Source organism: Crocodylus siamensis, chromosome 8 (assembly GCF_052110815.1).
Source record: "Crocodylus siamensis isolate JL-2025a chromosome 8, ASM5211081v1, whole genome shotgun sequence".
Taxonomy (NCBI): domain Eukaryota; kingdom Metazoa; phylum Chordata; order Crocodylia; family Crocodylidae; genus Crocodylus; species Crocodylus siamensis.
The window spans coordinates 46,115,262-46,132,005 of record NC_143402.1 but is presented as its reverse complement, the minus strand read 5'-3'; the positions used below and the strand labels follow the sequence as shown (position 1 = coordinate 46,132,005).

The following is a 16,744-nucleotide window of genomic DNA, read 5'->3' as shown; positions in this document are numbered from 1 at the left end:
TACACAGTGTCATGCTAATGTGGTGCCCCTGGTAGGTAATTTTAGAGCAAGTATATCTACACTGTGCCATATAGATATACTTGGAGTCTCACACACGTCCTCTCTGAACACAGTTGCATCAGTTCTTATTTTCAGAAGTGCTGCTAAAATATGACTATTTCTGGGTGGCCACGACAGTCCCTGTTTAGCCACAGAAAAGAAGAGGAAAATTGCTTGTTTTGGCTCAGCATCTCTTTTTATTCAGCCTCTCCATTAGCTTTGAGAGAGACATGATTCTACAGGTTCAAATCTTAGTTTCCTTTTGCACATTCTTCTCTCACCCTACACCCTATACTTCATCTGCTGCTGCTTCTGTGAAGAACAAAGCCTGCCTCATTCTTTGTTTTGTTCTTTACACAACAGATGTAACTATTTAAAAGGATACTATCCAATTTCTATATACCATATCACTTAATCAAGAGGGATGAAGCAAGGGACTCCATCAGAGGTAACACGAAAATGGAACTCATGAATGAGTCAGTTGGCATGTTCTAAAGAACATTCCCCACGTCATAATTTCTGGTAGAACATTATAAATACACATCCAATTTCCAATATTTAATCTTTGGCAGGACCTGCATTGTGGGAACAGCTCCAGAGCTTTCTTTTATGACATAGGAATTTGTCCTCCTATGGATTTTACAAGGGTCACCTTTCAGGAAGCAACACTAACCAGAAGTTTCCATGCAGCAGGAGCTATGATGTGGCTGCCCTTCTTTTGTACATGTTTCTGGCAGATGGGAATTCCAGAGACTAGCAGCCCATGGGTGAAGACAGCAAGCAGAGCTGTGCAAATAACTGTTTTCCAGTTCAGTGGCCAAACTGGTTTAAACGAAGCTTCAGGTCAACCCAAAGTCACATTTAGTTTAGCATTCATTGAATCAAAATGATTAGTTTAATGTTAAAGGAAAATGGATTGTCACTTTTTTGTTTTGGGGCAATTTTAATAAGATAAAAGGTTTGAATTCACAAAATGAAGGAGGAGATAGGAGCTCCAGCCCTTTCATGAGTATATTTACCTGTGGTATGGAGTCACATACCCTTTCTTTCTGATTCAGAGCACAGAAGCTGTAGACAAGTTTCCTATATTTCAGAGGTGGCCAAACTGCTGAGCTATAAACTATTTGGGGAGAAGGGTGAGGGAAGTCATTATATCACTTACTGAAGTTGTCCCATTTTGTATCAAATAGTTGGATACAGGTGTGGAGCCAGGTTCCCTCATATCCCAGAGTAAGTTTTACCTATTGAGCTGTAAGGGAGATAGGTGTCACCACCACTTCTCCCCCCTCAGTTTGTGAATCTAGCCTCCCCCTACCCCCCCACAAAAAAAATCCCCAAAAAAAACAGAGAAAGGCATTTTGAGATTTTTTTTTGTTTGCTTCATTTTTATTTGGCTGAAAGGATTTGCTGAATTTTACCCACATTCCAAAATTCAACCAAGTCTGTATTTCTTAATGATTAAGCTGTTTACTGAAGTAAAAATTCACTCAGCTCTAGCCCCAAATCAGTGCCCCTGGTTCACTTCTCATTCAGACTCTGTGAGAGGTAGTTGAGAGTGACACTATCACTCATCCCCTTTTGTGCCCTGCGTGTTGGTATCACCTGGTAGCCCATCCTTCTCTTTAGTTGCTGAATTACCAAGGGCCAAGCTTTCCAGTTGGCCTGTGTTGATACAGATTTAAGCGTCAGATCTGCAGCTGGTTTAAACTGGCAGAGTTCTGATGAAATCACCAGGGTCCACTGAAGTCAGTAGAGCTGTGTTGATTTACACAAACTGAAGATCTGGCTCTTAAATATTGGCTTTGTCCAAGCAAACAAAATACTTTATTTTTATTTTAATAGTGCAACAAGGCTCCCAGTGGGGGCAGGGCCTTGTTGTACTAGACTCTGTGCAAACACAGAATGCAAGAAAGTTCCCGGTCAAGTCTACGTAGAAAAAAGAAAACACGGGGCACAATGTTTGAAGAGAGGACCTGAAGCACTTGGCCCAAGAATTGAACCCAGATGTTCTGAGTCCTAAATCCATGCCTCAGTCATAAGACTCTCCCGCCTTTTGCTTGATCTCTCTCTCATTCTTTCTACCTTTCCTTATTCAAAGACAGTCTAAGGCTTGCGTTGCAGAGTTACAAGAGGCAAGAAACCAGGGAACACCCAGCAAAGCCAGGTCTCACCCCAGAAAACCTTCCTTCTAGATTATAGTTATATCTTTTTCCCCTACAATCTGTTTACATTGTTTCAATTCTAGTAGCATAACTAGGAGTGGGTGATCAGGGCACAAGCCCCAGGTGCTGACTTAGGGCCCAAGAAGGGAGCTGCCGTCACTGCTGGCCCAGTCACTGTAGCCATCACTGCCAGCCCTGCCACTGTTGCTGTCATTTCATTGTCACTGCTGCTCTTTCCAGTGCTATGACCTGGACTGAAAAGTTTTTGTGTGTCTCAGCTTTGAATTAAACACCTTCTTGAAGCCCTTTAAGTGGTGTAGAATTTTCAGTGCATCAGAGGAAGGGCTTGACATACCACACTCCTTGAAACGGGAACCAGCTCAGCTTGAGAAATGCCAGTGTATTGCCATACTGCCCTAGCAGACCAGTTAATTCAAACCAAATCCCAAACTCTTAACTAGTGAGTCCAGGTGTGGACTGCTAACAAATATGCTGTTCTTGAGCTTGCTTTCATTCTCTAGTCCACCTAATGTTACTCGCATGATCAGGGGGCAGCAGGGTAGGCCTTAGGAGGAGAGGCTACGGGACCTGAACCTGTTCAGCCTCCACAAGAGAAGGCAGAGGGGGGATCTAGTGGCCTGTTACAAACTAGTCAGGGGGACCAGCAGGCATTGGGGGAGTCCCTGTTCCCCCAAGCACTGCCAGGAGTGACCAGGAATAACGGTCACAAGCTGGCAGAGGGTAGGTTTAGGTTAGATATCAGGAGGCGCTACTTCACAGTCAGGGCGGCTAGGGTCTGGAACCAGCTTCCAAGAGAAGTGGTGCTGGCTCCTAGCCTGGGGGTCTTTAAGAGGAGGTTAGATTAACACCTTGCTGGGGCCGTTTGAACCCAGTACTCTTTCCTGCCGTGGCAGGGGGTTGGACTAGATGATCTACTCAGATCCCTTCCGACCCTAGAAACTATGAAACTATAAGGTTTAGAGTAATGGAATCTTTGAGAGATCAGCATTATGGTAACCCATTTGACTGACGCTATGGGCTTGATGACAGAGTTGTCCTCATGCCCCCAAGATGCATTATTTGCCACAGATGCAAATCCAAGAGAGCAAATCTGTGAGTAGAGTTAACATTTTATTCCTTCCCAAGATCTGATGCAGGTAATGCTCACTAAAGTAAAAATCTTGCAGGTCAGTCCACTTCAACTTGGAATCTTCAAATGGATTGACCTCAGTAATCACTATTATCACATGTGTGTGACCCCTACACATCCAGAAAAGCAGAGGATACCCGCAGCTAGGTAGCAAAGACTGTCAGCATTTGCTCCTCTTCGATTTCAGTATCCTACTGATTCTAACCAGGCGATACTTTGTCTGGTACTAAAGGGGCTATCCTTTATGCAGTAGCCAATATTCCTTTCAGTAGCCCCTACATCTTAGATTTTTCTGTGACAGGTTTCAGGCCTAAAACCAAAGAACAGTTTCCTGTGGGGAAAGGGGGTTGCAGGGAAGGGGTTCAAAGATTGGATCCAGATTTAAATTTTGCAGCTCAGATCTGTCTCTTATTAGAACTTTATATTTTCACATCTGGAGATTCAAATCCATTTAATTTCATAAGCAGCATAAATTAGATGATCTCCAGACCCTGTGTGTTTCTATACCTCCCAAAAGAACATAACAGCTTGGTGCAACTGGTAATAGTTGAGAAGAATGCATCCAGCACTGATTTGCTGGTGACTGAACTAGCAAGAAACTTTCCCTCCCTATTTTGGTCTCTTTGAAATCAGTGGCAAAGCTCCCAAAGACTTCAGTGGATCTAGGATTTAACCCTCTACACCCTGTTTTCACTGGACATTTAGACAAATTCCAGCACAACTGCCATCAGTTTACTCTTTGGTTGGCAGTCTAACAGAGAGACCTGGGATTAAGTGGGCCTCTATGGCTGCATCCAGACGAGCAGGGCTGTGCAGTATGCGGCCCCGCAGACACGTCTGCAAGACTACATACCAGACATTCAGCTGTTCCCTGCGCTGCAAGCGAGCAGTGCGGGAGTTTTTTTGACCTCTGGATATCCAGGGGTCAAAAAAAACATGCAAAAAAAAAAGAAAGCGAAGTGGAGAGGTGTATACCAGGGCAGTGCACACTGCTCAAAACTGGAGCCAGGCTGGCCAGAGCCATGCTGTGGCTGCCAGCCAGGCTCTGAGCAGCAGAACCATCACTGCTGCAGCCCTAGGAGGCCCCCAGAACCCCAGGTAAGGCTCCTGGCACCAACCCAGTGCTGGCCCAGGCCTCTCCTACCCCCCCACCAGGGATAACCTGCTGCATACCACAGAGCACATGGCACTGGGAGAACTAGCAGTGGCACAAGGTGTCTCGTCCCTAGTTATCCCCAGGGAACCAAACATCCACATTTCTGTCACAGCCTATGAAACTAAAAAACCTCATACTCTTCCTGGAGAAGGTCTTGTTAAGTGAAGTCCAGGTTTCTGTAGTTTGTGTTGATCTTAAATACCCACAAAACACCCCACACTTTCCTGCCCTTTTCAGATACCTCCCTTCATACACACAAACTAACTCTACCCATCAATTCCTTTTGATTCCTCTCACTATAGTTACTTCTGCTTGAACAGTCGCAGTCCTTTATGGTGCACCTTACCTGGAAAGGTGAAGTGTCCAGAAACGTGTCTTGAGCTTTGTCCTCGGCCTAAGGGACCTAGATGAAAAAGCAAAGAGAAGTTGGTCTGGCTTTCAGTTTCATCATACAGTTCTCTGGTAATATCCCTTTATATACATTTCCCAAATTGGCAAGGATTCAATGGAAAAAAACCCCTAAGGATCCTGTACTGTTAAACATCATTTTCAGGGAATGTATTTCCCATAAAGACGAAGCAGCAGAGCAGCCATATTTTATGCCTAAAGTTTCGCTGTTGTCTGTGGAATGGTCTCCGACACCCAGTTTGTAATATGCTAGCTAGTTCTTCACAAAACAAAACCAACCCTTTGCTTGGACTTAGATCTGAATTTTGCAGTTCAGGCTGAGTTCAATATTTCAGTGAAAGAGATGTCCTTGGACTTGGACTAGTGCTACTTGGGAATGTTCCAACAAGATGTTTATCGGAAAGAACCAATTTATCAAAACCAAACCTGTTTACAGAAAAGGGTCAGTTTCAATGAATGTCCTGATTTGAAACATTTTTAGATATACTTGGAATTGTTGAAATGTCCTGGTTCAACATTTTTAAACAAAGACATCAGGATTTGGGGCTTGAAATGACTTCTTTTAGAAATTGTTGTTAGTATGTTAATTGCTATTTCAATGTGTTCATATGAATGACCATTTTCACAGAAACTTTATCTTCCTTTCTAGCAGCAGCAGTGCCAGGGCAGCCTGGCACACCCTATATAAACTGCCATTTGCCAAGAGAACTGGTGACCTTCAGTGGACCTTGGCCACTTCATTGAGCACCTGCATCCAGCAGAATCAGTGGTCTGCCTCTTCCACGAGAAAGAAGTAAAGGAAATGCTCTTCCTCACCTTTCTTGACACCCCTAAAAAGCAGCCGCTCTTTGCTGCACTTAGTGACCTCTTTTGCATGCTAGACTTGGACTTCTCCTTGCAACATAATGTACACTAATTTGTTTCCCTCAGGGCTACTGAAGGAACTCTCTGGAGCTGAAGATGGCCAGCTGGTCTTAAAGGTGTGACCCCATGAACGGTGGAGGGTAGGGGAAGGGAAAGGGGTTCACTGGTTAGGATGTGCATTGACTGACAGATGCACTTTCACCTTGTCTTTAACATTTTTATAATAAAGATTGAAAAAAAGTCTTTCTTTCTTCCTTCTTTGTCTTCTATTGTACTAGGAGTGATAGGCCTATTTGGTGACCACAGCCGTGGGCCTACTCCCACTATGTAACTAGGAGTGATAGGAAAGGATGTTCTTTCTAGGGTTAGGGATAGAGAAACTTGAGAACCTCCAGGATCTACTTTATGTAGGAGATTGAACTGGATGAGCTGTTCAAACAAATAAACCTTGGGCTACAATCAGCCTATTAGAGTTTGTTATCATGATGTCATGTCTGTAACTTCATAACTGGGAAGCTTTGCCCAGATTAAGTGGGCAGAAGTTTGCTAGAAATAGGGATAAACTAAAAACACAAAATTTGAATTTAGCTTTGAACTCTCTTTCCCAAAGCTTGAGGATATTCAGACATGGGACAGACTTGGTCCCTCTTGTTCTGGAACAGGACAGAGTTTTGAATGAACTCTCACCTACTCTTGCAGACTGTAATAGGGTGCTCCTCTGGAGACAACCAGGCACCCCTTGTGGTGTGATGGTACCTGGCTACCTACTCTGATGGCTTAGTCTGGTCCTCTAGTCTTGATGTTAACTGGGACATTTTTGAGAGGCTGTCTTCAAGGAAACTAAGCGGAGGCATCTTGTCTCCGTATCATGTCCCCATCCTTAGGTCTGATGGGACTGCACCGGGCTTTGCCCTCTCCCTGTCTTCTGCCTCCACCCTTTTTGCTGATGCGTGGATGACCAGCCCTGCCAGGCTTTGGTCTGTCTTAGTCCTCCTCCTCTTTGTCCAGGCTCTGGCCAATCTGAGTTCTAGCCTTACTCCCTGGTCTCTTGCCCCACAAAACCATCCAGGTAAGCTCAAAAAAAAAAAAAAAAAAGCCACAGAAAAATCTCTGTGCACTGGGCCCTCTGCTCTGTGGCCTTCTTGCCTCCCCTAACAGCTGCCTTGGTCCATCAGATGTTACTACTGTCATGAGCAGAAAACAAAGGAAAAATAAATAAAACAGCAAGCAGGCCTGCACTAGGCTCTCTAGACAGTCTGTGCTCCTCAAGGTGCTCCACTTCCCTGGGCCCCCTGGCACATTTCACATGAATTCTTCCAGAAGAAGACTCTAGGGAACAGGAAGACTGAATAATGGATTCAGTGACCTTTCACTGAAGTCATCTAGTTCAGAGATGACTAGTTTGGTCTGGTGATGTCTGAAAGTCCCTATTCAATGGTGCAAGAAGTGAGTGGTACAGATTTTATACACTTCTGTTCTATATATGGTTTTATGCTGCCCTCACCCCCATAATATCTGAGCATTAGTTCTCTCATATGTGATTCGTTCTCTCAGAGAAAGAGTTTTGTGTGTAATGAGTGCTTTGGAATGGGGTTGGGGTTTTTTGTTTTTTGTTTGTTTTGGGGGGGCTCTTTTTGTAAATGTGCATGCTACTCTGTATGTATTAGAGAGGATGGTCAAAACAAACAGAAGAGGAATAGAAGGTGGAGAGATTTACAAAGGCCCATACTTTCTGTGAGAGTTCATAGTACACTCTCAGGCCAAATTTACCCACCAGGTTGGGAGGGAGCTCCTAGTCAATTGGACAGGACATAAAACATTATTCCCAGGACCTTCTGAGAGACAGCTTAGTGTTAGCAAGAAGCCCAGGACTATTTTTGGATTGCAGCCATTGTTGACTAACTGGATATGTGCCTTCAAACCAGTGAGACCATTGCTGCAAGCTCCTCTCCATGTTTTCTTCCTATTGCCTACCAGATGATATCACCAAAACTGAAATCACAATGAGGTCCTCATGGACAGCATCAGACAAGGGGCTGAGAACTACAGAGGTTACAGAGGCTGATCTCTTCTCATTGCTCCAGGATAGGGCTGAGAACATTGTAGCAACAGTCAGAGAGAAGTTGGGATGGCCACTGCCCCTGTCCTTCTAGCAGACAAGCTATTAATCCTGGTGCTTTCAGCAGTCCTGAATTCCTTTAAATATGTACATATTAAATGTCAGAAAACTTCCCTAAATAGATATTTCCAAGGTAATTCTGATCTGTCTCAGCTGAATAGCTAAATCTTATTCCTTTAAAAAAAAAAGCTCACTTCGTATGTATTTATTCAGCAGTCTCCAGCTGCTACAACCCATCCGGCCACTAATCCAAGTTTTAAACAAAACCTTCGATACATAATCCATGTACTCAAAACTGTTCAGATAGCCTGGGCCAGATCTCCACTGCTGTGGATTGTTATAGTTGCACTGAAAAAGGTGGATCTACACTAATTTGTGGCATATGAAAATCTGGCCCTCTGTGTTTGAGAACTTCACAGGTCTCATTATGTGTTGTATTCTTCCAGTTTTACATCAGCATAGTTTCACTGAAATTTGATTATACTGAAGTATTGGCATATCAAATCAGTGTAGCGCAGCAGAGTCAGGCCCATGTCTACCATGATACAATTATGGCTGACTGTATTGCTGGCCCTGTAACCCTGTTGGGGTCTGGGACGTTTTCTATCTTACTGGACAAACCAGGATAACTTAAGTCAGCTTTGCTGGGGCCCAGACACACCCCTTAGCACTGCTCCCCTTAGGAGTATGGGGCAAAGTAGAGTATTGTATCTGTTATAGGGAGCACCCTCCTGAGGCCGGGTCTCATGTTGGCCTGCCCACCTGTCACTACAGAGCAATCTGCCCAGTCTTGCCTGCCATGACTTTGCTGTTCCTACAAACAGATGGTAAATACAGGACCCTGCCCATTACATGCCCCAGTGCCATGGGGTGCTATCTCCAAAGCCCACCCAAAGATGGGGCCTGGGGTTAAGGGACCTCTCCTCACCTTTCACTGGGGAGGTGAGTGGCCTGGCATTTCCTGGGGACTTCCGCACCACCAGAAGCCCCACCAGGCCACCCTTCCCTGGCAGGGTGCAGTTTTAGGTCATGCCCAGGACCATGAGCCTCCCACTCCTACCTGCTAGATGTTCCATGCAGCCGTTCAGCCAGGCAATGCCAGCAGCGAACTGCCCTGTTTATATAGGCAGCCAGTGTTATAAAACAGCTGCCACAATGGAGCGCCTGCCGGCTGCTTGACTCAGCCCTTAAAGTGGCAGGCACTACCAGTGCCCTGCCATAGTGTCTCACAACATCCCCATCCGCAGCAGCCTTTTTGCAGTTACAGAGCAGAGATAACAGGGTCTTGAAGGCTGTGGGAGGGAAGACAGAAGCCCCCCTCCCAGCATGTCCCGGGACCTTGCCCGATGAGTCCCGATACTTACCGCAGGGGCCAGGATGATTAGCAGCTTGGAGAAGACGCCGATGCAGGCTAGGTGGCTCAACAGCTGCCTGAGCCTGTGGAACAGCGAACCCCAGGGGCAGAGCCTGAAAGCTGCGTGGGCTGCTCAAAAGGCAGTTGGGGAGACACCCAGCTGCCAGGGGGAGAGAAATGGAGGCTGCCAGTATGATGCAGGCAGTGGAGCTGAGCAGGGAACAACAGGATGCCGGTGAGTAGGATCAAGAGGACGACGAGGAGCCACATGCAGCGGAGTCAGATAGGAGCGGCGGAGTGGGGAGCAGGGTGAGACCCCCAGTGTCCAATAGGGCAGCCTGGCAGGAAAAACCCTGGTGCTGAGCTCGAGGAGCTGGAGTTGGCCAGAGAGGCACAGCAGGGAGAGGAAGGTTGTCCCCTCAGCCCCGGGTGAAGATCAGGCTCCACGGGAGCAGCCAGGTATCCTGGTGGGGAAGGGCGGTGAGCAGCGCCAAGACATGGCGGGCAGTCAGGTGAAGAAAGAGAAACAGGCACTGACTGGCCCAGAGGCCTGTGGGGAAGGGGTGACTCCCACCCGGTGATGGGAACAGGAATAATTAGCTCCTAATCTGTGGGTCCCTGGGAAAAGTAAGTGGAGGGACTGACATTGAGTCTCTCTCCCACCCCAGGGAGGCAGAAGGGTCCGGAGAGCCGGAGTCCCCTGTACTTCATCAGTAGGCGCCTAATGCATTTGCCAGAGGTGAAGGACCTTTTGAGTTATTGTTCCCCAGCCTGGGGCACGTTTAGTTTGTCTGCGGGTTGGCCTGAAGATTAAGGATCAATCCAGTGGCGATTGATGGCTGGACATCCGACCCCACTCAGGGCAGGCCTTGTGGGTGAGAAGAGATCACCCCAGGGAAAGGTACAAGGAGGCTGAGCTCTCCCAGGCCATGGATGTGGTAAGGGTGGGGTAAAGGGAAGGAAAGATCACAAAGAAAGATCCAGGATTACGACCTCTCTGGGACCACCAACAGGGAACTGCCTCCCCCATCTATCAACAACAAAGTTGTGGCAGGTGAGTAGGGGCAGCACTCAGAACCATCTAGGTGGCCCTAGGGTGCGGTCTCACCCTGATGTCGCTAGGGAGGAAGGCGCCAATCAAAAAGGACCAAAGCCATACAACACCTACCAGCAAAAAAGGCCTAAGCTCTTCTTTGACTGCCAAGACTGTGGCAGCTTGTCAGCTCTTGCAGGCAGGATAGGGGTTGGAGGCATTAATTCAGGGAAGGGGTGTAAAATTTCATAGATTTCATAGATATTAGGGCTCTAAGGGACCTTGAAGATATCAAGTCCAGCCTCTGCCCCAGGGGCAGGAAGTCAGCTAGGCTCAAAGGATCCCAGCAAGATAAGCATCCAAACATTTCTTGAATGAGTCCAGAGTAGGTGCCTGCACCACTTCTGGAGAAGTCTATTCCAGGTCTTGGGGGCTCGGACAGTAAAGACATTTTTTCTTATGTCCATCCTAAAATGGTCTTGGAGGAGTTTATGACCATTGGTCCTTGTTTTAGCTTGGAGCGCTCTGGTGAACAGACTTTCTCCCAGTTCCTGATGCACACCCCTTATGTACTTATAAGCAGCCACCAGGTCCCCCCAAGCTTGTGCTTTTCCAGGCTGAAGAGTCCCATGGCTCTCAGCCTCTCTTCATAAGGCCTATTCTCTTGCCCTCTGATCATGCACGTGACTCTCCTCTGGACTCTCTCAAACTTCTCCACATCCTTCTTGAATTGTGGAGCCCAGAATTGGATGCAGTACTCCAGCTGCAGCCTCACCAAGGCCAAGTACAGCAGGAGGATGACATCCTGAGATTTATTTGAGAAGCATCTATGGATGAAAGCCAGAGTTTTGTTTGCTTTACCAGCTATGACATTGCATTGATGGCTTATGTTCCTTTTGTGGTCAGTCATGACCCCCAATGCTCTTTCAGCAGTGGTGCTAGCAAGCATAGTGCTTCTGAGCCTATAAAAATGCTGTGGGGTTTTTCTTCCCCGAGGTGGAGTACCTTACATTTATTGGTATTGAATATCATCAGGTTTGTATCTGCCTGCTTACTAAGTTTATCCAAGTCAGCCTGGATCACTAGCCTGTCTTCAGGTGTGGATGCTTTTGTGTCATTGGCGAACTTAGCCAGTGCACTTCTGACACCAATGTCCACATTGTTGATAAAGATGTTAAACAGAACCAGTACAAGGACAGAGCCTTGGGGGACACCACTGGTCATGGAGTGCCATAATGATTTGGTACCATCGACCACTACTCTCTGGGTCCGACCTCAGAGCCAATTTTCTAGTCATCAGACTGTGGTGTAGCCGAGGCTATGGTTCACCAGTTTTTCCATGAGGAGGTCATAGGACACCAGATCAAAGGCTTTTTTAAAGTCCAGATATATGATGTCAATCTCTTCTCCCTTGTCCAGGTGATATGTCACCTGGTCATAGAAGGAGATGAGATTGGTCAGGCAAGATCTACCCATGACAAACTCATGCTGGCTGTCCCTCAGGATGTTGCCCTCAGCCAGCTTACCAAGAAGGGTCTCTTTGATAATTTTCTGATAAGAATCTTACTGGGGGATTGAGGTCAAGCTGATTGGCCTGTAATTCCTGGGGCCTACTTTCCACCCTTTCTTGAAAATGGGCACCACATTGGCCTTCTTCCAGTCTTCAGGTACTTCACCTGAGTGCCACGAGTTTTTGAATATTTTTGCCAATGGTTGGGCTATGATACCTGCTAGCTCCTTGAGTACTCTAGGGTGTAGTGTGTCAGGACCAGCTGACTTGAAGGTATCCAGCCTCTCAAGGTGATCCTTTACTAGATCAACACCAATGCTGGATATAAATACGCCCTCACCCTGGCCGTCTCACGTGTTCCTAGGCAGGGCGGTCCCACTGGATGAAAGACCAGCACAAAGTACCTATTAAGCAGATTGGCCTTTTCCTGGGAGTCTGTTAACAGTTGTTCCGTATGGTTCAGCAGTGGTCCAGTGTTACCCTTGCTTTTTTTCCAACTCCCTACATATCTGAAAAAGGGCTTTTTGTTATCTGTGATATGTGAAGCCAGATGGAACTTGGTTTCAGCCTTGGCTTTCCTGATCCGCTCCCTACAGGACCAGTGCTAAGTACTCCTCCTTGGTGGTAATTCCAACTTTCCATCCTTTGTAAGTCTCTCTTTTTAGGCGTAGGAGGTTATCAAGTTCCCTTCTGAGCCAAGGGGGTTGCTATGCCCTTTTACTACCCTTCCCCCGAGATGGGATGGCCATCTCTTGTGCTGGCAAGATCGCTCCCTTGAGGAGCAACCACTTCTCTTGGACTCCTCTTCCTGTTGAGTTGTGGTCCCTTAGGACCTTGACAACGAGCCTCCTGAATTTGTCAAAGTCAGCTTTCCTGAAGTCAAGGACTTCTGTATTGCTGACTGATTTGCCAGCTTTGTGATGGATAGTAAAGGTGATCAGCTTGTGGTCACTATCAGGGTTTGCTACAGGATTTTGAACTCTTCCTATAATCTTGTTATGTACAGGTTAGCAGGGAGCTCTGTCAATCCAAAACGCTGAGGCTCATGAGCAAGATACCTAAAATGTGAGTTATGGACCTCAAGTTATAGACCACAAGTGATTATTCAAACAGTACTGCCCATGTTCCCAAGGTTACGCTTTCCAAAGCATGAAGCCTAGTGTAGCACCTGGGACAGAGGTGCTGGAAGCTGTCTTCTACACTTGTTCCAAAGTTCTCATCAGGATTAAGGAGGGATTGTGCAAGGACGTGACAGACATGGCCAACAATCAAGGGTAAAGAACACCAAAGAAAAGGGGAGACTGTAGAGAAGAAAATCACTACGTGCTTCTTTCCACCTGAAACTAGATGTTCTGTCTTAGGAAGATATTTTTATTTTTTAATGTTTTTATTACGGCCAATCTCAAAATGCCACTTCAAAATGAAAAACTGAAATATTTCATTTAGGAGATGTTGAAATGAAACATTTTGACTTTTCAAAGAGGAAAAAAAATATCAGCTCTACTTGAGAAGTACAACCCAGTAAACTGTATTCTGCATCTGAGAAAAATGAACATAGAGATTAAAAAAACAAAGGAAAACATACCCCCCAAATATGTTCCTGATATGCACTGTGCAAACCAACACACCTTTTGTAAATAACATTGTGGGTCTCTAATCCATTATAACTGTTTGAGAAAGTGGATAGGAGAACCACTTGTTCCTTTTTATTGCAACTTTAAGATCTTTTTATAACCTTTAAAATGTTTTGAAGCATGTGCCACAGCACTGCTCTCAGCCTATCTCAAGACAGGCATCTGAGAGCGGAATTGTGGAACATGCTCAAAACCTTTCGAGGACTTCTAGGATGCTTGGGTGGATGTGGGGAGTGAATAAATGGGCAATGTGCTGGTGGTCTCAAGCTTAAGAGGGAGGTGTTATAAAAATGCCTTTGAAAATAATTTAATAGTAGAACATCCCTGTGGATCTGTGATAAGATTGATATTATTTAACAGATTTGTTAATAATTTGGAAAAAGGGGTGAGCAGGGTGGTGTCAAGAATATGCAGATGACGCCAAATAATTTAGGTTGGTCACAGCAAAGGAAGAGAGTAAGAAAATTTGGAGAGACCTAACACAGGGAGGTGGAAAGGCAACATGATTGTGGATGAAATTCAATGCCAAAAAATGCAAAGTAATGCACATTAGGAGGGATAATCTGAACTATTCATATGCCTTGATGAGTTCTAAATTAACTATACCACTCAAGAAAAAAGGTCTTTAGTGTAATTGTGAACAGAATCACCTGCTCAACATGCATCTGTGGTCTCAGAAGCAGACAAGACATTGGGCTGTATTAAGAAAGGGATAGAAAATAGCACAGGGAGGAACAAATTGTCATGATATAAATGAATGGACTTATGAACTTATATTCAGTTCTGGTCACCTCACCTCAAAAAAAGGATGTAGCAGAATTATGAAGTGCCCAGATAAGGTCAACAAAAATTATCAGAGGCATGAAAAGATTTCCATATGAAATTAAGAAGGTTAGGACAAAATAGCCTGCAAAGGAGATGAATGAGGTGAGATATGATAGGGATCATTATCATAATCAAAATAATCAGTGGTTTATAGAACATAATCCAGGAGCTCCTATTTACTCTTTCTCTTAACCCAATAGCAAGGGGACATTCCATGAAATTAAAGGCAACGTTTAAACTTCATAGAATTGAAATGGGTTCAACATTAGCATGAATAATACTACAGTAATAGCAGGCCAGATCCTTGGCTGGGGTAACTTGAGGTAGCCTATGGAATCTCACTGATTTATACCAGCTGGAGATCTGGCCCAGTATCTAGAATTAGATTAAAGAACATAACATTTTAGAAGGGCTATAAATCCTGATGCTTTAGGACACCAGTCACCCCCTAACAGGTTGGGGTTAAGAAGAAATGCTCCATAGACAAATCAGTGCAAAACTGTCAGTTAAATAGGGATTTCTTGTACCTTGTTCTGAGACATCTGGGACTGGCCACTGTCAGAGGCAGGATACTGGTCCAGACAGGCCATTCAACTGTTCCTGTCTGGTAAATCTTGTGTTCCTTCCCATTTTGTTTCCTAATGTAAGTATTTGCAGTATTTAGGTTTGTGTGTATCAATCCTGGATGAGCTGCGGCTCTTAATCTCCACTTGTTCATTGGTTTTGTTAGAAAGATTTTCAGTTCACCTTTAACATTACTCACATGTAATTTAATTACAGGGTATGTTCAGAGCTGAGTTTGCCTTATGAGAAAGGAGCATGAATTAGATATGAGCAGTTGAGGGGAGGGGAAGGCTCAGAGAAGAGCTGTTGGTAGAGGGGAGTTACATCATGTAAGCAAATGGGTTTATCATCCTTCTCTTCTCTATGGGTTCATCATACAAATCAGTGGTTTCACATACTGGAACTTCACTTTCAAACCTTCATCATAAGACTCATTTTTAAAATGAAGAGGATTTGCATGCCTGCCTCCACGAAGGTGGACACAATGGTGCTTTCACTAAGTATGGAGCTGAAGGAAAGTGTCAGTTGTGCTTGACTATGTGTCATAGGGGCCACACTGAAGGCAAAGCGGGTCCCCTTGTAAGTCAGACAGCAAAGGCTTGTATTTTGGAGCAGGAGGATACTAATTCTATTCCCTATTGTCGCTATGAAGTTGTGAGTGACCACAGAGTGCCACACAAAAACAAGCTGGAAATCACAGGCAGCCTCAGAAGTTAGGTACATAGAACAGACAACATGGAGAGGATGTAATTGATAGCTTGCTTCCAGGTCCTGCACGTGAGTGGCAAGGTGAAACAAAGCTGAGCCATTACCAGTCAGAGCAAACCAACAAATTGCTGCCATGTCCCTTGTGCTCTGAGAGCTATTTATGAAATGCTGAAAATCCGTTTAACTCAGTCTTGCAAAGGCTATGGGCTGATTACATGTGCCTGACAGCAACACAACATGCTGTGTGCATCAGGTCCAAACTTAATACTTTGACAGGCAGGCTAACATTTCAGCTATAAGTATCACCTCCTCTCCTACCACCCAGTAATTGGAGCCAGGTCTAGAAGTGTTTGGCCAGACAGTAGGGTAATCTCCCAAAAAGGCCATTGCTGGGGGTGTAGAAGAGAGAAACATGACTGAGAAATCACAGGAAACTTTCCTCTGGGCAAAATCCCTGAGGAATGAATGAAAGAAGTATCCCCTTGTCCTGAACACTGCCTGCTATTTGCTTCCTGTTAATCACAGCAGAGAGATAACCTCACTCAGGTTGAACACCAAGGGCCTGATTCTCCTGGCACTTGGTGTAACTCAGTGGCAATCCATCGCAGTCAGGGCAGCTACACCTATGCAAAGCCAGCATTACTACAAGCAGGATCAGGACCAGGATGTTTCCCACTGTTTATGGAAGAATTAATCAGAAAATTGCAGTCCATCAAGCTGTGGGACAAGAGCTAAATCCCTTTAAGTCATCTATCCCATGTCACTGAGCTCTCAGCCACACTTTATTTAAATAATGGCTTGGTTTTTTAATATTTTATTTTATTCTATTTTTTATAAAGAAATGTGCCCCGGGATTTTGTATCAAATCAGATGTAAAATGATATTAACCATAAACCACAGCTCTCCTGGATTACATTCTTCCTGCTCAGCTGCATAGATGGATGAGAAGCAGTCTGGACTAATGATTATGATGGTCTAGCAATGAAGTAACCACCTAGGAAGAACACTTAAAGGGTGTGGGAGGAGAGAGAAGAGCAGGGCTCTACTCATTCCTCTGAATCCCATAGATCTGATATAAAATTGAGATTAGATCACATCTGAAATAAGCATGGTGCTCCTAGCCTAATCCACAGTCCACTGCACCTGGGAGCTTTTGTCTTTGCTCCCAGGCCTACCCCACTGCATCACCCTTCTGCCTCCTTAGTGGCGATACACTAG

At 45.2% G+C, this 16,744-nt stretch overlaps 1 protein-coding gene across 2 annotated transcripts in view; it reads right to left on the bottom strand.

Annotated features, from left to right (window-relative positions):
- Positions 1-16,744, bottom strand: part of LOC149858410 (BTB/POZ domain-containing protein KCTD8-like) — a 131,964-nt gene that overhangs the window by 65,144 nt on the left and 50,076 nt on the right. For both annotated transcript variants that reach the window (XM_090060393.1, XM_090060394.1), the window contains exon 2: positions 4,854-4,910. The gene's annotated coding sequence lies outside the window, so the exon portion shown is untranslated. The remainder of the gene's footprint in view (positions 1-4,853; positions 4,911-16,744) is intronic.